General features: G+C 32.5%; 1 protein-coding gene and 1 long non-coding RNA gene across 6 annotated transcripts in view; one reads left to right on the top strand and one right to left on the bottom strand.

Moving 5' to 3' along the window:
- The window catches only part of LOC126742578 (follistatin-related protein 4-like), a 483,850-nt gene that overhangs the window by 43,117 nt on the left and 413,736 nt on the right, over positions 1-26,997 (top strand). The gene's annotated exons all lie outside the window — the stretch shown is intronic.
- Positions 10,896-26,213, bottom strand: LOC126742640 (uncharacterized). The gene is made up of 3 exons (XR_007662624.1): positions 26,141-26,213; positions 11,347-11,449; positions 10,896-11,169 (listed from the first exon to the last, which is right to left on the bottom strand). It is a non-coding gene; the product is annotated as an uncharacterized LOC126742640 (long non-coding RNA).

Genomic DNA, 26,997 nt, shown 5'->3' with positions numbered 1-26,997 from the left:
TCTGTTTACAAACAATTTTTTAAATTGCTCTGCTGGTTACGGAATTATGATCAAAAATGTTTTGATTAAATTTAAAAATAATTCGAATATTCTACTACAATAAAAATAAACTATTTCCTACTTTTTAACTATTTATCGTCTATGTATTATGCCTAAGGAGCTGTTCGAAGTGACCGCCTTCGACTTCCAAACACTTTCTTATCCTTTCTTGACATGAGTTTCGTACCCGCTGTAACATTGCTGGTGTCACTAATGAACAAGCAAAACGAATCCTGTTCTTCATGTCCTCTGGAGTTGTAGGTGCACTAGCCATTACTTTGTCTTTTATAAATCCCCATAAAAAAAAGTCAAGGGGGGTCAAATCTGGCGAACGAGCAGACCAGTTGACAGGACCACCTCGACCAATCCACCTGTTTTCAAAAATCTCATTTAAATAAGTACGGGCCTGTATGGCATAATGGGGTGGAGCTCCGTCCTGCTGAAACCATACGTTAGGATTTAAATTTTGGTTTAGTAGACGAGGTAACTGATTTCTTAAAAAATTTGTGTAGACCTGTCCATTTAAATGACCTTGGAAAAAATGCGGACCAATAACTCTATCCTCGAAAATACCACACCATACGTTCACAGACTAGGGATGTTGATTTGGTACAGTTCTCATCCAGTGAGGATTATTTGCTGCCCAGTAATGCATGTTGTGCCTGTTTACCTTTTAGAAAAACAAACAACCAAAACTTGAATATGTTCTAATTTAAATAAGTTAAATCTTACCTGCCCGCAATTATTAAAAGAAGTCTCATCAGAAAAAATAACGTTTCTCAAAAAATGGTTATTTTCACGCATTTTTGTTGAAATCCATGTGCAAAAATTAATGCGATTCTCAAAATCATGTCCGTAAAGCTCTTGATGAAGTGTAATGTGGTAAGGATGAAACTTGTACCGGTGCAGAATTGTTATAATTGATGATTGACTAATTCCAGCATCTAAAGCAAGCCGCCTGGTACTGATTTGAGGATCAATAGCTACTGCTCCTAATACAGCAACTGCCTTATTTTCATCTGTTTGCGTTTTAATCCGATTTCGTCGTTTACTTTTTAGACTACCAGTCATACGACTTCTGGTCTCCAGTCTCTTAAAGGCCATATGAGATTTTGGAATATCCGGAAACCTCTCGGCCCACACTACTGTAGCCTCCCTATAATTTTTTCTGCACTCCCCCAAAATTAACAACATATCTACTTCTACACTGAAATTCGCTTCCATTTTTTTCTTTTTAAACACAATTTACTTGTTAATAACACGTCAAAATTTGTATGTGACACTGCTTGTTATGTTGCCATGGAAATCCTACTGTTACTAGGATTTTCATTTCCATCCATACTATTAAAATAAACAGTAGGATTTCCATGGCAACCGGCTGTTATTATAGTAAAATATTCGAATTATTTTTAAATTTAATCAAAATTTCTCTATCAAAAATATCTTTAAAAAATGGTTTGTAAACAGACTTCATATTTTATGTAGATTCGTATTTAAGAATAAAAAACACGTCATTCCATTTAAAATAAGGAAGTGACCCTCCCCCCCTCTTAGGGGGGTGAAGGGACAAATGTCAAAAATATCACAAAAAGTGCCCCCCGGTATACTTGAAATGTCACCAAAATGTCAAAAAAAAATTTTTTGCCGTTTTTGACATATCGCATTGTAACACTTTAAAAAACTCACCCTGTAGATACTCCTTTTGGAAACACCTGATGAAATTACATTTTTTATTTTGTAATTAATTTAATTTATTTATTTTTTTAAACGGCATAAAACGATTTACTTTTGTGAGTGTATTTACAATATAAAAAACATTGTAAAAAAACTGCTGGTCAATTGAAACGCATATAGTTTTTTTTTGGAGTATTTTTGACTTTTAATATTTTCTACACCGTGAGCCTAATTACAATGCTGTTTTCAATGTTCGTTTGCGAATGTGTAGAATGTGTGTAGAATATACCGTAGTTTATTTTAGTTTAATTTAGCTTTAATTTACCTGTAAGTTTATTTTAGCTTAGTTAAGCTAAAATCAACTTACAGGTTTTTTATAATATGTAGGTAAGTAAAGACTATTTTATTATATCATACCTGCTGCATCAGCTGTAAAAGATACTTTTTATGTCTTGCTGTAATCTGGCTGATTTACTTCACATACTTTATACATATTTATAATTGCCTCCTTTTCAGAAACCGTAAAATGTTTCTTACAAGCTCGTTTTTTAGGGGGTGAATTCAAAAGATGGCCCACAGGTACGTCACCCATTTTTCAAAACAAACAAACAAACTAATACACACAAAAGATAAACAGATTATAAACGTACAAAAGAGACGTAAACAAATTAAAAAATAATCAGACCGTATACGCGCGCCAAAACTCCTGCTCCTAAAACTCCTAAAATTCTCCAGTATTCACTGGTATTGGAACACGCATTTCGTTATAACTGTCGCGTGCTATTCACGTGATTACTGCATCTTTTCGGCGCGCCAACTATAGATTATATCGTATTAATTAATTTTTATTTGTTGAATAAAATGTATTAAATAATCTAGCTAATTTAAGAAATTTTAGGGTTAATGTTAAGTAGCTGTACTTAAAGTCAGCTAGACTTCGCCTTTTTAGTAATGTACTTTTCCTCCTCGAATTGTATTTTTCTTAATAAAGACATTTTATTATTATTGTGATATTTTTATTTTATTTAGTGGGATAATATTTGGTATAGACAGTCGTTTGGTAAGCTGTTACTGTTACTGAATTTGCAGCCGGATAGTTGGAAATTTTTTTGTTGGAATAAGTGACACTCAAAAGAAAGATTCTTAGGAATTCGCCTTTACATCTAATACAGTTTGTTTTATAATTTTATGTTAAGAGATTTCTGAGACATTTAAATTATACAGGGTGTTTCAGAACTATGGGATCAAACTTCTAGGGGTTGTTCAGTGCAACAGTAGAATCCATTTGAGTATAGGAACCCATGTCCGGAAATGTGTCACTACGCCACTACGGCCCTAAGACGCGTTTAAATTTAGAAAAAATATTAATTACCTAAATAGGATCTGATGCATTTATTTTTACCATCACAACAATTGTTAAAAATGTCTTCCTCCAACCTCAATACACCGATTTAAACGCCGCACATGATTTCGGCGGACTACACTAAAAATTTGATCCTCGTTTTGAATGATTTCAAATGTTGCTGTTATTCGTCCAATTAAGTCTAGCTCTGATTCTACTAGAGTTTCGTAGACTAAAGACTTTACATGTCTCCACAAGAAAAAATCGAGCGACGTTAAATCGGGTGACCTAGGAGGCCAAGAAACTGCTCCACCTCTGGTAATCCAACGGTGCCCAAACCGCTGAGCGAGCCAAATACTCGCGTACTTGTACAGCAAAGTGAGCCGGCGCTCCACCATGCTGAAACCACATTTGCTGTCTAATGTTTAGTGGAACATTTTCAAGGAGTTCTGGGAGAACTTCCTCCAAGAAACGCAGATAAATAGGTCCTGTTAACCGTTCCGGTAGAAGGTATGGCCCAATTAAATAATCATCAACAATGCCTGCTCATATGTTGACAGACCAACCATTATGATGTTTTCTTGGAAAAATTGCATAAGGATTTTCTTCGTCCCAAACATGGCTATTCCTACTATTAAAAATATCGTCACTTATGAAAGAGGCTTCATCGGTCCACAAAACATATCGTAAAAAATTTGGTTCTGCAATGATGTGATCCAGAAGCCATCGACAAAATTGAACTCTAGGATGATAATCGGCTGCAGTCAAACCTTGAACTTTCTGGAAGTGGTAAGCATGGAGTTGTTGCTCGTGTAGTACCCGCCAGACAGAAGCGTTACTCGTTTCATATTCTTAGCGACGTCACGTGTGCTATTTGATGGTTCATCGGCAACTCGCTGAAGCACCTCTTCTTCAAATTCGACCGTTCTTACGGTTCGAGCAACACCAGTATCATGCATCTTGGTCTTAAACATGCCTGTTTCAGCGAGCCGCCGATGAACCGCAATAAACTTTTTGTATCCAGAATGCTGTCGTTCGGGATAACGTTCATGATACAACCGCGATGCTGCTTGTGCATTGCAGTTTGTTGCTCCGTATGCCAAATGCATATCCGCCAATTCTTGATTGGTAAAGTTTTCCATTAGCAATAAATGTTTAAAAATTGTAAGCTATAAAATTTTTAAACATGACATTAAAAATTGACATTGATAATTTTAAACAATTGTTGTTATGGTATCATGTACAAAAGGTAAAAATAAATGCAGCAGATCCTATTTAGGTAATTAATGTTTTTTATAAATTTTAACGCGTCTTAGGGCCGTAGTGGCGTAGTGACGCATTTTCGGACATGGATTCCTATACTTAAATGGATTCTTCTGTTGCACTGAACAACCCCCAGAAGTTTCATCCCATAGTTCTGAAACACCCTGTAGTAGGAGGAGGTCTGGTAAAATCAGTCGCTCCTGGGAGTTGCAACTGGATTTGGAAACAGATAACTAGAAACATTTTATTTGAAATAATTTGCACTATTAACAAAGTTTCTTCGATTAATTAAATGAATTATATTTCTTTTTTAAAATTTTTAAGTTTGTCTCTGTTTTAGTGGATATTAATCGGTATAGGCAGTCGTTCGGTAAGTTGTAACCTGGATTTAAAGTCTATAACTAGAAAAGTTTTTCTTGAAACACTTTTAAAGAAGTTAATAAAAAAAATTTCTTTTAACCTTGAATTTTATTTTTATCTTCAATAATGTTTAAGATATTTGAGTTTTAGTAGGATAAGAGACCTGCCAAAGTGACGAGATTGTTATATAATCTAGCTCCTACAAATTTAGTATTTTTATGCAGTTTAAGGCCATAACAACTGTTTAATCCTGCTAATTTATATTACTCCGAACTCTATAAATTGGTGAAATGTGACTTTGTGATTTTTAAACTCTTATATCTTCAGAACTATTCAAATTCCTTTTTCTTATCCGCATGTGAAAAACGTAAACATCGCCTAGTATACGAAATATGAAGGCAACCTGGCTTGTCGAAAAAAATTAGGGAAATGCGGTGTTTGTAAACCCGCGTACACACATAAAACAAAACATCGTTATCACGATCGTTTCATGTTCGCGTTATATATGGAGTGTAGACGGTACATCGTAACATCAAAACATCACGGCGTCCCATTAGTTGTCGGTTTTTCAGCATCATTTTAAAGACATGATAGGGGCTGATGTTGCGTGATTTATTAGATTTGTCAATAAAGAGTGATCGGAAGAAGCTAATCTTAATTTTATATAAAATCTCTGAAGCAAAGACACAAATCTTAGATATTATTAAATTAGAAAAAAACATATTTGACATCCACTTTCAGCGGAGTCTCATATTTCTGTAAATGAGTGCAAAAAGAAAATAAATTCCTTCATTCAACATCGTTCATTTTTCATAATTTCATTGCACTAGGACAATGAATATTTTCGTAGGAAGAGCAAGTGTTTCTAAAAACAAGCGGCTTGCCTGAAGTCTACTGTTCCTATAACTCAAAAATAGCCCGATAAAAACTATCGACAATAAAAACTTTTTCCACCGGATACATTTCTACTAGCGTATAACTGCGTTTTCCACCAACGTTGTTTTTGTCTGCATTTTTTTTTGTTATTGATATAATACTGCTGTTGAATATTCTGCGCAGCAAGTTCCATTATTGTTGCTTCAATAATACTCAACTACTTGAAATAAATTAAAATGGTAATGAAAACACATGGAAAGACAGAATGTTTTGTTATAGGTTATACGAAAATGCGTTGTTACACGATAATTTATCGGATAATAACACCGAACTGCCCTGCGTAAAAAAAAATTGTTGCGCAACAAAGTTACGAAACGAAGTATTATTCTATGTCTGTACGCGCCTTAAGAATAACAGCTCGCAAATAAACATTTTTGCTTGTCATGGTTGCAAGATGGGCACTGGGATTCTAAAATTACTGTTCGGCACGATTACTCAATATGACTGTTTTTAAATAAAATTTTCATTCATGAGTGTCTTGCGGATTGTCTAGTTTTCAACGATTTGTCGACGACACGCTTCGGTATATTGGCGTATGCATCAGACGATATATCTTCTTTCTTATTTAACACGTGCATAATGTGTCATCGTGCATTTGTTTCATCGAGTGTTTATCTGGTTTTCATTTGTTTCTCAAAAAGCTTTCTTAAACCCAACAACTAATAAATCTAATTTGACCCAATTTTACACAACATCCTATCAATAATAGAGGCAGAGGACGTAGAGTTACCATTGCAGTTTTAGTATGTCAAGATTTAATGCCACAGGTTGTTACCAAAGAAGCATTAGACAAGATTTTAATTTTGGAATTAGCGAAACTACTGCAAGTCGTTGGATCCATAAAACTACTAAAATTATGGACAATCACCTTGCTGACCGATTCATTCTTTTTTCAAATACATATATATGAGAGACAACTTAATAAATTAAGATTTATGAGATTTATTTTCCTGGTGTTATAAGTGCTATTAATTGTACCCATGTTGCCATATTAAAACCAAAAGTAGATGAACAAAACAAATTTTTGTGATTTTCCATTAATTCAGTTATTATTTCCCTATGGATAGTGGTGGTTTTAAAGGATATTTTTTTATGTTGAAGAAATAATGTGTAAATATATTTAAATAAAAAAACACGGAGGCAAAAAAATTAGCAAAACAAATGAAAATTCTTAGAGTGTTTATCAATAGAAAAGACAATTGATGTTTCCATCTGCCAAATATTAGGGAAAATAACAAATATATACCAACAAACCTAAATCAAATCGAATAAAACAAGTTTAGCCGACGATTGAAATGTAGAATTACCATATTATTTTATGAACACATATGAACAGATATTATTTTTTTATAAATTCTGAAAGCCCTTGAAATCCTCTTTTCAAAAATATATAACACCATATATCTCATGTTAGCTGTTTCCGATATTTCCGATTTTAATTTTAATTTTAAGAAGTAGGCCATGGAAAAATTTATTTCACTTAGATTATAAACTTAATATTTTTCGACATATTATAAAAAAATAAGGCAATTAACAATAATTTCTAGGCATATTTACAGAGTTTAATAATAATTATAAACTAATATTACAAACAAGGACCATTTTTTTCAAAGTGGGTGTTCAAACTCAACACCTCCTTCTCGAATACATAATAAACACCTTTTTCTAACTGATTTACAAGCGTTTATAAGCTCAAGAGGTCTAATAGCACGAAAAGCTTGCCTAGTCGCTACTTGCAACTCTCTTTTAGAATATAAACTTTATGAAACACCCTGTATAAAAATATATAACATAAGAATATTTATCATTAAAAAGTTCTTCCTCTACCCCCTTACTTACTACTACTACCTCCTAGCGGCCAAACAGTTTGACATAGTAAAATTTTGATAACTTAAAATTTTTTTTTACAAAATTTGAGCTCATGACATCTAAGTCAATTTTTTTCTATCTTCTGACTGTTAAAACAGTCGAAATCGCACCACCCTGTATATTAGAGAAAAAGGCAACAACATTGCAATGCCGCTTCAACGTATTGTTAATGCCACCGATACAAGTAATCTTTACCAGTGACGTCGTAAAAAAATATTTACATGATAAATATTTGATATTAACAGTATATGCTTTAAATTAAAAAAAAATATTACCACTTATGAACTATGCGGCATAAGCGGCACAAGTTTTTACTATCGTTACAATTCACAAAAACACAATTGAAGAAAAAACAAAGAATTTCGCAAATGCCGAATTTAAACACAAAGCTGTTTGTCAAGATGACATTTCGCAAGATGACTTCAGCTTTTGTCTGAGCTGTTGCCATTACAAATTTTTTAGAAGCGGTTTTAGGAACAAGAATGTTAATAAATTTTTTGCTTTGAAGATGTTATTTTTGCGCTTAGAATAACATATTTCTATTTCTTCTTTTTATTTTTAATATAAAATCTAACATCAATAAGATAAATTAACATTATTATATGTGTTGATATATAGCTGAAAATTTCCTGTTTTGAAAATGGGTGTAAACTTGACAACAGAAAATCGATGAATATTTTTTTATTTATTTTATTTAGCAATAGTATACAAAGTTAACAATGTTATAAACTTATAAATGTTTAACAATTATATAATATATGTAATGTATATCATCTTCTAATATATATAATCTTCCTAATTATTTATATTTTGTTCTTTTCATAACTATCTATTGCCCTAATTCAACGCACAATGGTAATTTCATACTGTGTGTGCGCCTAACAACATTTATTAATTACTATTACTGAGGTTTAAATCATTATAAAATATTTACCTAACAAAAATGCAAATTTTACAAATACTTTACTCACTAAATTCTAATTATTGTAACAAATACTTTTTATATTATAGATTATACTAAAAAGAAACTTACTTAAAATATAACTATTAATACCAAATATTTTTTTTTTATATTAGATAATTAGTTTCATAATTGAAGACATGAGTTGATAAAGGTGCTATGTCCACTTTTTCAGATATTGAGTAATTGAAGGAAACGCGTTTTCACTTATATATTTTTTTTAATAAATTTTATAAAAATTACCAATATCTTATTAGATTAGAATCGTTTTGTACTTTTTTATATAATATTTTTTGTTTTTCTAGAATTTATACTTTTTTAGTAATTTTAATTTTAATGGACATAGCACCTTAATCAACCAACATTTCATGCAGATGTTGGTATAAACTTGAGTGGAGAAAGGTGTTATGTCACCTATGTTGTATTTAAATTTTTAAAAAATAATAAAAAAAACTATTAAATAATCTGGAAATTAAATTTTATTTGCAGATTAACAAAAGCAAAGTAAGATACATTAAAAATTTATAAACAAAGACACAGAAACATTTAAATTTAACATGAATTACGTTTTTTCTTAGGGTTTTTCAAACATTCTTCTAAAACAATATCATAATACCATTTATACTCTGCTGGAATAAACTTAAGTTGATCTTGTAGATTTGAAATTTTTTCAGAAGTCAAACCACCGCATTTAGGTAACTTTTGTAAAACAACTTGATTACTTTGTACTATCAGTTCTCTTTTTTTTTGTAAGTCAACTTCCATAAATGGGGTAAACGGATCTAAACTAGTTTTGTAAAAGTATTTTCCAAAACAACTTACTCTTAGCCACTTCACTTTATCTCGAAAATTTATTTTTTGGTCAAGACTATTAGTGAGTCTTTTGTTTAAATGAAGTTTTGCAGGTAGAGTTTCAAAGCAATAAAAAAAATGTTCCATGTTAAGGCATACACTTTGTTTGGTACTCGCAGATCTAATAATTTCCCGATATTGGTCTGGTATATAAATATTCTGATGTTTTCTAAGAACCTTTTCTATTCTTCCAAAGTCTCTGTCAGAGTCAAGGTAACTGTGACCAACTTCGGGAAATTTATGGTCAATGATCTTAAATATTTTATTTAATATTAGGTATTGAAAAAGGTTAATAATGGAGAAGTTTTTGTTTTGTCCCCCACATTGATATGACCAAATTATTAAATGATCAATTTGGGGATTTTCTTCTTTAAGAAGCAAACAAAATCGTAGCAAACAACTTGCTATTTCATTACTTCCCCTATTGGCAATATCCTCAGTCCATGTAAAAAAATAGGACTTATGACCAGAATTGGTTAAACAGTGGACTCCAAAGTTGTATAGCCACATTTGTCTTAAATAAAAAGATTTTGACGTTGATAGCTTTGGCAAAGGCATCGTTTGTTGAAGATCCATTGTTATGTAACATTTTTCTTTGGACATTTTTACTGCTTCGCGGTCAACTTTCTGCTGCGCAAAAGCAAGTTGAAAATTATTCGAGTGCTCTAAAGAGTTCTCTCCAGCATCGCATAAACTGCAAGTATCACTTTTTGGTACACCAAAAGATAAGTTAAACCTTGTTTCAAATATATGTCTGTAAAAAGAGGCCTTTACGAAATATTTAGTTTCGAGCTTTTTTGTTTGACAATCCTCTATATACAGTTGATGAAGTCGGTTAATATTTAGTAAAGGGGAAAGGTATTTTTTATGTGGGTTTTTAGTCCTAGAATAATGTGATTCTTCTGAAGAAAACTGCTTGATATGATTTTCAATGCAGTTTATTACTTCATCGGATATTTTTTTTGGATTTTTGTGATGCCCTTGCTTATGTGGTGAGGGCATTACCTGGCCAGATTTTAAGTCATTTTGAGCTTTAAACACTTTTTTTCGTCCAATTCGGTATAAAGAGCAGAAAGCATCTTTACACACTAGTGTATTTTCTTTATCACATGTAATAAAATATTTAAAGCTGTAAGCTTTCGTTTTTATATTTTTACGAGGGCGGTGACGATTAACTTCCTGCATCTTAATACTTTTAAAAATTAAAATATTTTTGGAATTTGTATCTAGCTTATAAAATTTTCTTCTCTGCTTGCAATACTAAATTTCTCAGTACAGTTTATTCTACATTTTTCTTTACACAGAAAATCTCTTTTAATTGTTTTTGCTTCCATCACTTTACCAGTCTTTTGAGAAATATATTCTTTACCTTGTTTTCTTAACTTTGCCGCTTTATTTCGTTTCCAATTATCAGGTTTCCGGACTCTTTTTTTAGTTATTTTTAAAACTGGTTTAACAATTTCTCTTTTACTTATTCCATCGGAAGTAACATGGAATTGCTGGTTATGCTCTTCTATACGTATTTCCCGAGGTATTTACTCCTGCACTTCGTTAATGACGTCAATCCTATCCGGGGTTTCCCTGCTGCTTGTCGGAACCTTAAAAATATCTTAGTTATTTATTAAATTTATACTTATTTCTAATTTCTATTTTTATTTCTTAATCTTAACATTTTTTAGCTTTACCTTTTTAATTTTTTGGTTATCCGGAAACATTTTACGTTTGACTCTATCAACATCCGGATATTTGTTTATGAGACTCGTCGAATAAGAAATATTTGAGTTATCAGAATCCTCTTCTGAATCTTCTTCACTGGAAGGGGAATATTCGCTGCCTGATATAACACTTTCATCAGTACAATTATCCATATAGTCTAAAAATTTAATTTATGTACATGGGTAGGTATGTATGTAATAATAATAACTCAAGTAATGTATATTATATATGTATTTTTTTAAATAAAAAATTAAATCGCATCGAGGGGGTAAATTGTTATTAAAAAGAGATCATTAATTCATAAAGGTAGTAAAAAATGTTTTAATATGCTTACCTGCTTTAGAGTTAACCTTCTTTTGAAGCCCACTAGTGCTTGGCTGCTCCAAAATCACCGCCCTGGTATTGACCTCTAAGGAAGTACAAAATACAGTTTCTATCTACAAAAAAATTCTCTATTCGGACTTACCTTTATTTAAAACACATATTTTCTTGTTTTTTACTAATTCTAACATTCTTTTACTTCTCGACCCCATGTTGAACGATGTGATAAACAACAAACATAACCTTAAAATGTCACATGGCACCTACCATGTAAATAAAACTTTCCCACTATCTAGTGGATAAAGGTGCTATGTCCTTAAATATGGACATAGCACCTTTATCTAATTAAAAAGGGTACTTAGTCATAGGACATAGTACCTTTATCAATTAAAATAATCCTTATTATTAACAATTTAAGAATCTTGAGTTCTTGAGTTATTCAGGGGTTGTATTACGACTTTAGGTAACCAAATATACAAATAAGTCATTTTTTGAAAAAAATGGACATAGCACCTTTATCAACTCATGTCTTCAATTACTATCAAGTATCCATTTACCAATTTTTTTTTTACATTTTTATATGATTTATTTTTAAATTCTTGAGGTAGACTATTATAAATTTTTGGACCAATACAGCAAACATGATTTTGACAAATGGTAAGTCTAGGATTCTGTAGGCAAACATTATTCTGAGAAGCCAATCTAGTATTGCAACCATGAGATATACTTCTTTTATAAAAATCTGTTTTTAGCATGATTCTTATAACTGACTTAATGAATAGCTGTTTTATGTTTAGCAAATTGCTGTCTTTGTAAACTAGATTTGTAGGGTATCTTTTAGTTTTAAAAAGCATTTCCTTAATGATCCATTTCTGTGCTATAATGAGCTTCTCCAAATTAGTCACACCCGCACTCCCCCATATCACAAGCCCATAACATATTATTGATTCAACTAGTGAAAAGTAAGCTGTTTTTAGTGTTTTAAAATCTAATACGTTTCTTAGCTCATAAAATTTAAAGATCAGTTTTCTAATTTTATCAGCTACGCTTTTAACTTGTTCTTTCCATGACAAATTTTGGTCGATGATAATTCCCAAGTATTTTAAACTGGTTTTTCTCCCTATTGTTTTCTCACATTTACAGTTAGTAGTTATCATGCACTGTGATTCATGCAATTTTATTTGTTGATAGTTAGGTAGATATGAACTTAAAATTGAAAAGGTAACGAATTTGGTTTTATCAACATTTAATGAAAGCATGCTATTATCCAGCCAATCTTTAATTTTTTTCATCGCTATTTCAGCATTTTTCTTAGCAATTTCCCAGGTTTCCCCACATATTATAATTGCAGTGTCATCAGCAAAGCAGTATACAAAACCCTCATTTATAACTGATAAAATGCCATTTATGTATAAACAGCAACGAAGAAAGCACCATACCCTGAAGAACACCGCACTCTACTATGGATTCATGGCTATGTTGTCCTGATATGTTTATTTCCTGCAACCTTTTAGTTAAATAAGATTTTATTAGATTATTTGGAACCCCTCTAATACCAATATTATCCAATCTTCCAAGCAGAATACGATGCTCCACAGTATCAAATGCCTTTTGTAGGTCAAGAAACACACCAATAACTTTTTTGCCTTGATCCAGACTTCTTACTATTTTTTCTGTAACTCTACACATTGCATTTTCAGTATTCGAGCCCTCCCGAAATCCAAATTGATTTCCATTTAATAACTGATATTTTTCTAGAAAGAATGTCAACTGTTTTTTAAATCAAAAATAGTGGTTGTTTTTAGTATTTCCGGGAAGGTTCCCGTACTGAAAATAATGCTCGTGATATGAGTTAAGGGTTTCAATAAGAATGAGCTATATTTTTTTATTAAATTTGAGCAAATACAATCTGTTCCTCCCTTAACCCCTTTTTTTAAATCAGTAATTTGCATATTGATATCTTTCTCTGAAAATGGATTTAAATAAAATGACTGACTTACCCTTTTGCCTAGATCTAAGGTGTTTGATTTGATTTTGCTGGTATTTTTTTTAGCTATATTGCTAAAATATTTATTGAATTCATTAGCTATTTGTTTTTTATCAGTGATTTCCCCACCCTCCCCACTGACACTGCTTATATCTACCTTACTTATTTGGTCATTTGTAGCTTCTTTAATAACATTCCATAGCTACCTAGGGTTGTTAATGTTCTCCTTTGCCTAAAACTTATAATATGTGTATTTTGCATATTTAATGAGCTTTGAAAGTGTATCTCTGAAAGTTCTGTACCTATTTAACAGCAATATGTTATGTCTATTTCTCATACAATCCTTTTTTAATTTATCCCTTTTTCTAATTGATATTAAAAGCCCTCCCGTTATCCATGGTTTTAATCTTCTGTTTTAATTTTTTATTACTATTGTTTGTGTGGAATTTAAGATAATAATTTTCATAGTATTAATAAAATTTTGCGTGCAAATTTCAGAATCCTGACAGTCCGTAACATCATCCCATTTTGCCTCCGAAATAAGTCTGTAAAATTTATTGTGATCAATTTTCTGAAAAGAATTTTATTATTTTATTTATTTATTTATTTTTTTTTCCAGTTCATTTACTGGCTCACATTCAGTTTCCAATCTTATATTAAGCAAAATAGGATCATGATCGGTTAATTTATGTTCTAATATTACAGAATTTAATTTATTAAATATACTACTTTTACACTTTATAAAGAAATGATCTAAGCATGTTTGTGAATCACCAGCTCTTCTTGAAGGTTTATTAATAAGGCTTAAAAACCCATATCCCATAAGCATTGTCAAATAGTTATTTGTTTGTTGAGACTCAGTGTCCATTAAGTCGATATTCATGTCACCCACTACCAATTGCATTCTAGTGTGACTGGTCAATCTTTGTAGTATTGCATCTAGGTTATCAATAAATTCATCACGACTAACTGAGAAGCCTCTATATGTTGTCAAAATGTCCATTTCACTATTGTTCTTTTTTAATGTGGTTCTAATTATTTTCAAGGAATTATGTTCTAAAATCTGATGGTCTAATAAATACTCTTCTTTTATGTATGTAACACATCCATCACATTTATTTAATGCACTTCCATTAAAAAATATTTGAAAATCAGGAATATTAAAGTTATCAAGAAGTGTGTTTCGGACATCACAAGCACATCAAAGCTCTTTCCACAAGCTTCAGGGAACACCAAGAACTGGTCAAAATTTTGGGAAATGCTTCGTATGTTAACATGCATTATGTTTATATCTCTTTCATTATTATTAAAAAAGTTTATACTAGAAATGTTATCACAAAGATTGGTATGTATCTAAATATTTTCTTATAAATTAATAGTTTTAGCTCTAATTACTTACAGATCCTGTTCTGATCTGATATGTATAGGCGTATCGCCCTCTCTTTTCTTAACATATATATTTCCATTCAGTACATATGCGGCTTTATACCCCTTTTCTTGCTTAATATCTCTTACTTTCTTGAAAAGTGCTCTCTTCTTCATCGTTAAATCCTCGTTTAAATAAATCTTTCTATTGGCACCCTCAAAACCACATTTCTGAACGGATATTCCTCTAATCTGTTTTACCTTTTTTAAGATTTCTTGTTTAGTGTGGACATTTCTGAATCTTACTAATATTGGACCATTTTCTGCTTTATTTAATCTGAATCCTTCCAGAATTTCATCTTTGTCATATTGCACACCTAACGAGCCCATGATTTTGCCACAGAATAAACGATCTCACAGAAGCGAAGGCTAGCCCTTTTTACCGAACCGGTTTTTCGTTCAGGCTCCTCCCATTTACCCCCATTCTAACGGGTACAACTGTCATCGCCCACGTGGTGTATCGGGTCATAATTAGTGTATTAGTACGAGCGTTAGTGTGTATATTTGCGATATTTTTTAATTTGCCGTTTTTTATTTTTATTAAAGTATGTATAGAAAAGTTACATTATTATGTATTATTCATTATTATTATGGTTGTTTAAAAGCTTTGAAAAGTTCAGAATATTCCCTAATTAATTTGTCGTGCCATGCAAATAAATACAGAATAAACATTATTTAATTTAATAAACATATATGTATATGCCTAAACCATATGTATCTATGTATGTGTACATACGTGCAGGTACATAACATTGTACATAGATAAAAATATTAAGGTTGATTTAGGTATACAGTATTTCTATGTCATAAAGAATAATGACTTTAATTTTTAATTATCTGTCTTTTTATGGACTGGTTTACCCATGCAAGTGCATAATATAGTAGTAGTAAAACACTTAAGAATCTTATATTTTGTTCCAGACTATCATAATGGACGGCGACTATACAACGTATAATACCTTTATAAAATATGGACGTATGTGTGATACCTACATATGTATATAATAATACATACATATATCTTTTTATATATAAATATATAAAAGCCGATGATACCTACTCTTAAATGTGTTGTGTTTAAAACTTACGAGAAAACATACCTGCGTATAAACCTTCCAGCTAAAATTTAATTTAAAAATACCCACCTATGTACATATGTATATGTATATTGTTAACATATTAACATCACACAAATAGCAGACTTTTTCTTAGCTAGTGCCTTACCAAAGGCAAATATTATATACCATTATCATAAAACAACTTTCCACAAAAAAACACAAAAATTCCATTCCAAAACAAATTAAAAGTATACTAACCTACACCTCTATCGTGTATCAAAACTGTCAAATAACAATTTTTATAAAAATAATAATTATTATAATTATTTTAAAAAGCAAGGACCAATATAAGCCTTAACAAAAAAAAGTCCTATTTGAAATGTAACTAAATTTTGTAGTTTGCTCTCGTATTATATGAATACAACCATTTCGATTTTAAAAATAAAAGCACTTCGTTCGGTGTATGCGTTTACTACAACCTTACGAGATATCTCAGTGTATTTGCGCCGGGTGCATCTGTCAGTTGGGCTTATAAAAAACTGGTTCACGGATATCAAAGGAGCCGACGCAAGCCTTCGCTTCTGTGAGATCCTTTATTCTGTGATCTTGCAGGCAATTTTCCTTACATCCAAGTCATTCTGTTTTGGTACTCCAACAATTATCATATTGTTAGCCTTTTCCTTAATTTCCATGTTATCCATTTTCATTTCTAACTGGCTAACCTGCTGCTTTAGTGAATCATTCTCCTTTTTTATTACTTTAACTTCTTTCATAACATTTTCGAAGTGAAGTTTTTGTTCTTCAAAAGCCCTCGACATAAATTGAATGGACTTATCCAACTCATCAAACTTTTTCTCCATTGGTTGGAACATCTGCTTAAATGTTTGCTCAATAATGGCTTTTAGTTTTCTTTCATCCATTTCCATCAAATTTTCACTGTTTTCTGAGTTTTTACGCAATTTGTTTTTGTTAACCTCACTTATTGTATATGGTGCACAACAAATCAATTTTCCGCTTTTATTTAACACTTTTGCTTGCAAAGCACAACTTGGATGGTAGCTGCTACTACACTTTTTACAGTCTACAGCATCCACAACTTTTTTCTTACAGGCTTTACACTTCTTTTTCGAACTTTCTAAACTTTGCACACCATCCATGTCAACATAACCTCGAATGTTTGTCAACAAGACACCCCTCTTGCCCCTGTGCACATATTGAACTCAAAGTTGTTGTTTATTTTTGATTGATTGTTGATTTTTCAAATATTACTCGTTTCCATCTAATTACTTTATAAAATAATAAAATTCTATTTACTGGGGGAAAAAACAAGAAATATCTCCCTGGTTCTTTTAGCTGACAAAAGCCAACATAATGAATTGTATTATTGCAATCGAACGATTTCCTCGCCGAGGAGGCTTTGAATAAAAATCCGCTCCAGCTGAAACTTTACGGTCTATTAACCTTGAAACCGCTTAACCAGGATTTCCATTTTTCATTTTTCGTACAAAAAAGTTTTTTTTTATTTTAGGGCGGGTATAGCAGAAACAATACATATTTTGCTCGAACCTTATCCGTAGTTCCGTTCTTCAAGAGAAGAAATAAATAATCCTTTCTTAGCGAGGAAACCTTATATATTAATAAATAAATGTATTTTTATAACTTATAAAAAGTGCCACGGGTGAACAAACATCGCTTACTAAGGATTGATCCAACCGTGAATAAAAGCGATGAAACCTTTACATGAAAATCGATTTCTGATTAGATGCATATATCCACAAATACTGCCTGAGTGACGTGGGAATAGCAGATGTCCAATAAAAAAAAAATAACGCGAGGCTTTGCCTAATACACCGGAAAATTCCGTTTTGCCAGATGATTGATTTTCTATTGGATCTCAAACGAGATATTTCAGTATAAACTGTTGGCATAACTTAACCGAATATGAACCTCCTTTGTATGAATTTCACCAATAAAAATAACTAAATAAACGAAGGATAATATGAAGTTTTCCAGTAAAAAGTCCATTTCCGCCTTTTTAGCCAATAACTCGTTAAAAATTTATATGACAGCCGACGGCGAAGTAATAAGGATCCCTTTCAAAAATAAATTTTTATTTGTTTTGTTCAATTTGTCGTGCGCCTTTATGAATTTCCCTAGAGAGATTTTATACGTGCGTTTAGTACAGCATTGTTCCTTAAAATAGTTTACGGGAGGAGGGTTGCTACACTGTATTCATTTGCAGTTTCTCGTTAAAAATTTTGTGGAAAAAATTTTATTGCCGCATTGAGTATTCTTTTATCTTTTGCACAACTACTTATAAGAAAACATCATTTTCCCTAAATTTGTAAGAAATACTGAACGAAGATGGTCCTTTGATTTTTTCATCACTTACTTTGACCATCACCCTTTTATTTTTTTATAACTATCTGAAATATTTGGCAATCTGCCGTTCTTTAAGAGTTAAAAGCATAATAAAAAATTAAAAACATATATTTCTTTACAGTGCCTAAGATTACTAAGATCTGAAATGGGGATATTAGTAGGATTCTTCATTGATAAAAGATATATGTATGTTATATCACTGATTTAAAAATTACTTTTTTAAAAAAAATATTTTTATTATAAAATTATAAGTTTCAAAAATTACAGTATCATGACTTAACTTAAAGAGTCTAATCTAATAAAATCTTATACAATAGTTTTTGTCATCCTATTTATACGTAAAATATGCCGATTCAGTGGGAACAGGCATCTTGGTTGACCGTGTGTGTGGGTGTCTGCTGATCCGGCGTCTGGGAAGTGACTTATCTCTGGTTTAGATAAGTGTTATTTGATCCGGTGAGAACCAAGGACTGGGTGACTTTGTGAAGGTGACATTTATTGTGGGAAAATTAGATATAACAGCTCCCCCATTAAGAAAAAAGTTGATGTGTGACAGCAACTTTTTAACACATCTGTTTGTTCGGGTTGAGCTCTAGTTCTTCTCCCTCTTCTACGAGATCTCCAATATGGATGCTTGGTCTTCTTCTGGGAAGGATCTTCCTCCATTGTCTGGTAAAAGTATTGCCTGGATGCTTAGGTGGTGAAGGAGGATAGTCATCGCTTGAAGTGGCGATTCCTATTTTGAGATTTCTTCGTTTTTTGCATTTACAGGTGATGTAGAAGATGAGCAATACTACAATCAAGATTATTGTTACAATAGTAAACCAGCTTATGTGTTTGTTAACAAAAGGTTGCTTTATGAGCCGGTCCAGTTCGTCAGAATATTGGTTTAGCTTATGTTGTGCTATGTTGAGGTCCTCTACGTTCAATTTATTCAGTTTAAGTGGTTTCAAATCGGGCAAATGTATTTTTTCTGGTATGTGGTCACAGCAGCTATAGGGTATAATAACTGGATGACTGCTATAAGTGATGTTGTCATGTGTGTCAATCTGTTTTTGGGTGTGGATTCTCGTGCTGCCAACAAATGCATTACATGCAGGTTGGAGTTTCAAGAGTGTATTGTTGTTAGTGATTTTCGTGACGATATCTCTGGTACCACATTTGATTGTTATGGGAAGAGGGTCAGCAACGGCTATTAGCCATAAGTTTTGGCTAATTTCTTGGATGTTGTAATCTTTTGCAAGTATTATGGAAGTCTGGCATGTCCTGGGTAGATTACTTAGTTGTCTGAGGAGTTGGACTTCACAGATGGCGTCTGTGTCTATTGGATATGGAAGAATACTGGAACATTGTTTCACACACAAATGTTTAAAATTGCGATTTGGGATGAGTAGTATTTAAGCTGATCAGAAATATCCATTATTGAATTCCTAATTTCCTCTATATCTTTATTAAATGTTTCCTCGTCAACTTGAAGTTTTTGGATGGTGGCGTTAAAGTTCTTTATTACTGAGGTTGTTACGGAAATTTGATTTTTTAAGAGGTTCTCTAGTTCATGTTCGTCACGTGCTAGTTTGTCTATCCATTCATTAAAATATTCACCGTCTGAGGCATCTAGATTTCCAGTTATGGATTTCCAATTTGATCCCATACCGTTTATTAATCCACGTTTTTCTCTAAAAATGTATTTGCGTGTGTCAACTATAATGTCTGAGTATTTTTGATTTATGGAGTTTGATATTTGTCTAAGAAGACTAACGTGAGTTTGGACTTCCGTCTTAAAAGCTAACATTCGAGGTACGTCTTCATCGAGGGTGTTTTTAACAGGTTGTTTAGTATTTTATCATTATTTTCTATTGTATTTTTTATTAGTTCTAAATCTTTATAAACAAGAAGGGTCCATTTGTTATTAGAAATTTTTAATTTTCATTCTTCGTGAAAGAAGATTCCAATGGTATTGTTGATCGGTGTTATGGAATATTGGCAAAGGATGACTGGAAACAGTCCGAAGAATCTGAAAAAGAATTTACTCATGATAGGGTTTCATTCTATCAAAATTTATTTTTGATTTTTGATTTGTTTGGGGGTTTAATACAATTGCTGAGTTTTTAAGAATTTCGAGAATTTCAAAGGGTCCGTTTAACTTATTCGATGCTTTATTTGCAATTTGAGATTCTTTAATATATACTTTATTACCTACTTGATAGTTTGGAGGGTTTTGGGAAAGATGTTGATCAAAACGTCCCTTAGCTTTTTCTTTTTTTCTATCAGTTTTAGATCGTGCAACTTTATAGAAGTATTGCATTCGATTGCTTAAGTCTCGTACATATTTAGATATTAAAGCTTTTTCATTATAGATGGTTTCAGGAGGTCTGGAGGACGTATGCCCAAAAATAAGCTCATATGGTGAGAATCCATGTATTTTATTTTTTGTATTGTTATAACAAATAACAGCATATGGTAATATGTTGAAAGGGTGATCGTTTGGATTTTCGGCTTGATTAGCCCGAATCATTTCTCCTAAAGTTGCATGGAATCTTTCGATTGAGGCATTGGATTGAGGGTGGCTTACACTAGAAAATGTTAGTTTTATCTCATAGAGTTCGCAAAGATCTTTCATAAGGAAATTGTCAAATTCACTGCCATAATCTGCATGGATCCTTAAGGGAGTGCCATAATGTTGAAAGAATAATAGAAAGGTGTTGATTACTGTTTTGGCAGTTTTGTCACTTAAAGGGTATGCCTGCGTAAATTTAGTGAGTTCATCTCTTATGGTCAGTGCGTAATTTCTGGTTGGGTATTCATAAATATCGAGATTAATACGTTTAAATGGTGTTTTAGGAGTTTCGGTTATTACAAGAGGGTTGTTTAGGTTTTTCCTACAGGCTTTAACTTTTTGACAGGTTTCGCATGATTTTATAAGATTTTCAACGTCTTTTGAAAGACCTGGCCAATTGTATTTTTCTTTTATTCGACGTGTCGTTTTATTTATGCCACGGTGTAAGTTAGTTTTACCGCGATGGTAATGATCTAGAATTTGGGGAATTTCGTCAGCGTCGGGAGTTTTAATGAGATTTTGGCAAATTTTGATTTTAATGTCTTTGTCGGCGAAAACGTAAGATAAAATTTCTAAAATAGGTAATTCAAGGCGGTTTTTGACGTAATAAGTGATTGACATATCAAATTTATTTTGTCCCGTATAAATCACGTAAAACAAATGCTGAACTACCATTTCAGGATCGAAAGGAAGGGGAATTATTAGATAATTTCGGTTTTTGACAAATCTGCTAGAAAATATATTAATTTGGTTTGCTCCAAAGTTAGCGTCTTCTTCAAAGATATCATCTAATATTTTATGATGAAGCTCTTCTAGTTTGTTTTGCCAAAAAAAGGTGACTATTCTTTTATGAGTATTTTCTAAAAGTTGTTCATTTGAAATTTCGATTTTAGAGTAGTCAATTAAAGATGTTTCGTATAAATGGGCAAAATTATTATATTCTTCAGTTATTTTTTTATCGTCTACTATTACTTCATCTGATTTTTTATCAGCACTTAGGGTTGAGTCAGAATCGTCTTCGTTTGAAGCAAAAATTGAAATCTTCTTTTGAAAATTTGAGCAATCTTGAAAATGATTAATTTTAATTCTAGAAAGGGCGTCCGCGTTTTTGTTTACTTTTCCAGGTTTATGAATAATTTTGTAGTTATATTCTTCTAACTTTAAACGCCAGCGTGCTAATCTGCTTCCGGGGTCTTTAATTGAAAAGAGCCACGTGAGAGGGCGATGGTCAGTGACTAGAGTAAATTTTCTTCCATATAAGTATGGACGAAATTGCTTTACTGCCCACACAATTGCAAGGAGTTCCCTTTCAATGGTGGAATATTTTGTTTCAGCACTGCATAGTGTTCTTGACGCAAAGGCAATGGGTAAATCTTTGCCAACGGGGCCTTGAGATAGGACAGCGCCTATTGCATATGCACTCGCATCAGTGATTAGAAGGAATGGTTTATCGAAATTTGGATATATTAAAATTGGGTCTGGAATTAACGCATTTTTGAGCTCGTCGAAAGCATGTCTGCAATCTGCATCAAAGTCAAAAGGTACATCCTTTTGGAGAAATCTTGTTAATGGTTTAGAAATTTTGGCGAAATTTGGGATAAACCGTCGATAATAGCCAGTAAGACCAAGGAAGGACTTAATATCTTTCGGAGATTTTAATGTGGGAAAATTTTTTATGCATTTCATTTTTTCGGGATTTGGTTTTACTCCTTCTTGTGTTATTAAATGGCCAAGATAAGCTACTTCTTTTCTAAGGAACTCACACTTGTCTGGTTGAATTTTAAGGTTGGATTTCCTTAGTCGTTTGAAAACATCGGCTAGTCGGTTAATGTGATCGTGAATTGTGGATGAGTAAACAATTATATCGTCCATATAGACAAGACAGCGTTCATTTAAAATGCCAAGGAGGATATTGTCCATGACGCGTTGGAAGGTGGACGGGGCATTTTTAAGACCAAACGGCATTCTGATGAACTCATAATGACCGTTTTCAACAGAAAATGCTGTTTTCGGAATGTCTTTGGGGTCGATTTCTATCTGGTGAAAACTAGATGCAAGGTCAAGTGTAGTGAAATAATGACACTTTCCAAGTTGATCAAGTAAATCAGAGATGTTGGGTAGTGGGTATTTATCATCCACGGTAGTTTCATTAAGTTTTCTATAGTCGATGACTACTCTCCACTTCTGTTTTCCAGAAGAATCCATTTTTTTGGGCACAACCCAAACTGGGGAGGACCATGGGGAAATAGAGGGCCTGATAATGCCTTGATCTAGCATTTTATTTACTTGGGATTTTACTTCCTCCTTATGGACGTGAGGGTATTTATAGGATTAGTGAAAATGGGCCTGGCATTATTTGTTTCGATTTGATGCTTGATTTCATTAGTGAAAGAAAGTATATCGCCTTCGAGATAAAATATGTCTTCGTATTCAAGACAAAGATTAGTAATAAGTTCAGTTTCTTCTTCGTTTAGATGTTCTGTGAGAAGTTGGTTTTTGATATTCTTAATTCGATTGCTGGCAAAATTAGATTGAATTTCAGAAGTATTGTAGTTTAATAGGGTATGTGAAACAAAAGGTTCAATTTGAATATCGGAAAATTCTATACTTTTGGGGATAGCATTAGCATTGACTATTGACGTAAAAAATTCACCATTTGTATTTATGTGAACTAAAGCATTAGGGATGTGGACTTTTTCGATTTCTTGTCTAGATAAAATAGCGTCTGTATTTGAGAGATTGCATTTAAGTTTGAATATTTGTTCTGTTCTGGCTGGAATATTAATTTCATTTGGATAATTTCTTTTAGAGGAAGAACCCTCTTCTTTAAATTCTGTAGATTTCTCAATTTTGTAAAGTGGCACGGTTTTAAAATAAGTTATTAATTGTTTGTTGTTTAAATCAATAGTGCATTTATAATGTTCCAAAAAATCAAGACCTAAGATTCCGTCAAAATCAATATCTAAATTGTATATATAGACTTTATGAGGGTCTCCGACTTTAAAGGGTACAAGGGTCGATTCTGTAATAAGAAGTTTTTCAGCGGTAATACCTTGGATAGAAACTTTTTTGGGAAAACGTTGTTTAAAATTTTTCACGGCATTTTCTTTAAATATTGAAATACCTGCACCTGTATCGATTAATAGTTTTAAGGTATTTGTCGCGTCTGTAATGTAGTATAAGTTTTTAGGATTGACTGTTAAAAGGGGGTTTACATAAAATTCTGTTCCGGGAAATTCAGTAACGGGTCGAAATCGTCTAGATTTAATGTCTGAATTTGGTCTTGGATTTCTGTAATTTCTGACTGGTTTTCTGATTCGAGGGTCACATTGGACGTAAGGTCTGGTGGGTGGTTTTGATTGGATAGGGATAGAAAATCCTGATAATTTTGGATATCGATCTGATCTGCTGATTGTTCGTATTGGTTGAATTCTGAGGGAAAATCATATCTATCGTGTGATTGATAATAGTTATTAGGGTAGCTATTTTCATAGTTAGGATCGCGATTGACAAAATGGGCTCTAAACTTGTCGGGATTTAAATTTGGATTTCTTTGTATTACTGAAGGACGTGATTGAAAATTACTTGGTTGTAGGTTAGAAGGTGAAAAGTGGGGTCTATTTTGTTGAATAGGATTAGGCTGATTGTTATTAAAGAGGGGTCTTTGGAAATTGTTGTTGTTGCCATTTTGAAAATAATTTGGTCGTTGTTGTGAGCGACATTCATTAGCATAATGACCAATGCGGCCACATGAATGACATTTAGGTGGTTGAAGATTGGGTCTTTTGTTTATTGGTTGATTAGGAATTGGTTTAGGAGGGTTCGGTTTAACAGCTTTTTGATTTTCAAAGTAAGACAGTTGAAGTTCACGTCTTATGCGAACCTGGGCTTCTAAAAGATCTCTTGGGTTACTTGCTCGAATGATATGACCAATTCTGGGTTCTAATCCTGTTAGTAAGGTACTGAGTGCCATTGATTCGATTAGGGTTATTTGTGCTTGTTTTTCGTCAGTTGACAAATTACATTTCTGAATATTTGCATGCATTTTTGCATTTAAGGTTTGAACACGATTTAGGAATGTTAAAGGAGATTCGTTTGTTATTTGTTTAACGCGTTGCAAGTCCTGAATGAGTGAGGATAGGTCTCTAGTATCACCAAAATGAGAGTTAAGTAGATGCTTTATTTCTGAGTATGATAAAGGGTTTCTAGAGCTTATTAGCTGTGCCGCTCTTCCGCGTAATTTATTTTTGATATGAATTACTAATAGATGTTTCTTATTTCTGGTGGACATGTTATAAGCACAATCGCAAGCATTAAGAAATGTTTGAAGAAAAATTTGAAAAATCTCCTTCAAACTCAGGAATTATTGAGAAAATTTCTGATAGTTTATATGGTTCTATTTCTGTAGCATTATTCGCAGTATTATTATCGTTGTCTGTCATGATGATCAATAAATCGATAGTAAATAAAATAAAATTACAAGCAATTTGTAAATATTTTAACTTAAAAATAATTGTAAAAGTAATTATTTGTTATTACAGCTAAATGTATTGTTATTTGTGTAAAATTAATATCTTTTCTGAAAAATAAATACTTCTTTTATTGAAGTTTAGTTTCTCTTTTTCTGATTACCAGAATAATCAAATCATAAATATTAAATAGTCGTGCAGTTTGACTAACTTTGATTAAATATTCAAATCAATAAAATTATAAAACAATAAAATATAAACACGTGATGATTCAATATTGTACTTACAGTAAGGAAATCATCTAGTTGATCGTCTTGTTCTCTACGCCAATTTAACTACCAGGGGCTTCACCAGGTGTTCCTTCCGTAGTTCGCCGTGAGTGAGGACGTCAGGACGTGAAGAATTATGACTTCGGGATTCTTTTATGGCTCTTTTCCTGTTAAAGGATAGGGATCCACCGTTACTAGTTAGAATGCTCGTGTTCTAGCAACGTTGTCAGATCCTACTATCGACTGCGCCAATTGTTATATCACTGATTTAAAAATTTCTTTTTTAAAAAAAATATTTTTATTATAAAATTATAAGTTTCAAAAATTACAGTATCATGACTTAACTTAAAGAGTCTAATCTAATAAAATCTTATACAATAGTTTTTGTCATCCTATTTATACGTAAAATATGCCGATTCAGTGGGAACAGGCATCTTGGTTGACCGTGTGTGTGGGTGTCTGCTGATCCGGCGTCTGGGAAGTGACTTATCTCTGGTTTAGATAAGTGTTATTTGATCCGATGAGAACCAAGGACTGGGTGACTTTGTGAAGGTGACATTTATTGTGGGAAAATTGGATATAACATGTATATGTGGAATTAAGGTTATGTTTACATCTGTTTGTTTACCTGTTCAATTTGATGCAAAAGTAAAGCGTTACCTTGGACTTTAAAACCAAAGTAAGTCTGGATTGCCTTTCTCGGTTATTCTTCTTGGTACACACACCAAAGTTCTCTGGAAACTCATCCTAAAATTAACCTCATAACACAAAATAAACAGCAGTCTCTTTTTCATCACATTTTTCCCGCCAAATTCCGGATGACAGACCGAACTGACACATTTGACGGCTAGGACAGATGTCTGGGAGTGGCTAGAGTTCTGTTCTTCTTCTTCTTTTCCTTTGGCCTGGCTTACATCATAACAGACTAACCAACATAATCTGTTTGCACACCATAGAGCTTCTAGAAATATGGCGAAGTGTTGCAAATGTCAAAAAGCATTTACAGATAAATGCAAGTTTGTCGACTGTGATGGCTGTAGGCAACAATTTCGTTATGAATGTTCAGATCTGACTAGTTCGGAGATCAGAGTCATAGAATTGAAGAATAAACATAGTTTAAAATATTTTTGTACTCTCTGCCTTGAGGGTTTAAAGCTCATCCCGGTTCTTTAGAGGCGTATTGAATCTTTGAAGGGAAAACTTAGGTCATTAGAAGCCAACATGACCACCCAATTTAGTGAGGTTATTGATAAAGTGAGTGATCTGCACAATAACCAACAGCAAGTCAATAACATACCACCTAGTACTTCTCAATCCCAGGTCAACGACAGCAATGATTTAATGCAAGAGGTCGCGGATCGACAGGGGAGAATGAATAATATCATGCTGTTTAATATGGAAGTCTTACCACACACTTCAGAAATTACCCAAATATCTAATCTTCTAAACTCAGTTACTGGCAAGCAAGTGCATGTCTCAGAAGTGATTAAGTTGGGCAGACCCAATAGTAAAGGTCG

The sequence above is a fragment of the Anthonomus grandis genome, chromosome 1 (assembly GCF_022605725.1).
Source record: "Anthonomus grandis grandis chromosome 1, icAntGran1.3, whole genome shotgun sequence".
Classification (NCBI taxonomy): Eukaryota; Metazoa; Arthropoda; class Insecta; order Coleoptera; family Curculionidae; genus Anthonomus; species Anthonomus grandis.
Note: the sequence above shows the minus strand (reverse complement) of the source record. Positions and strands in the feature narration are given on the sequence as shown.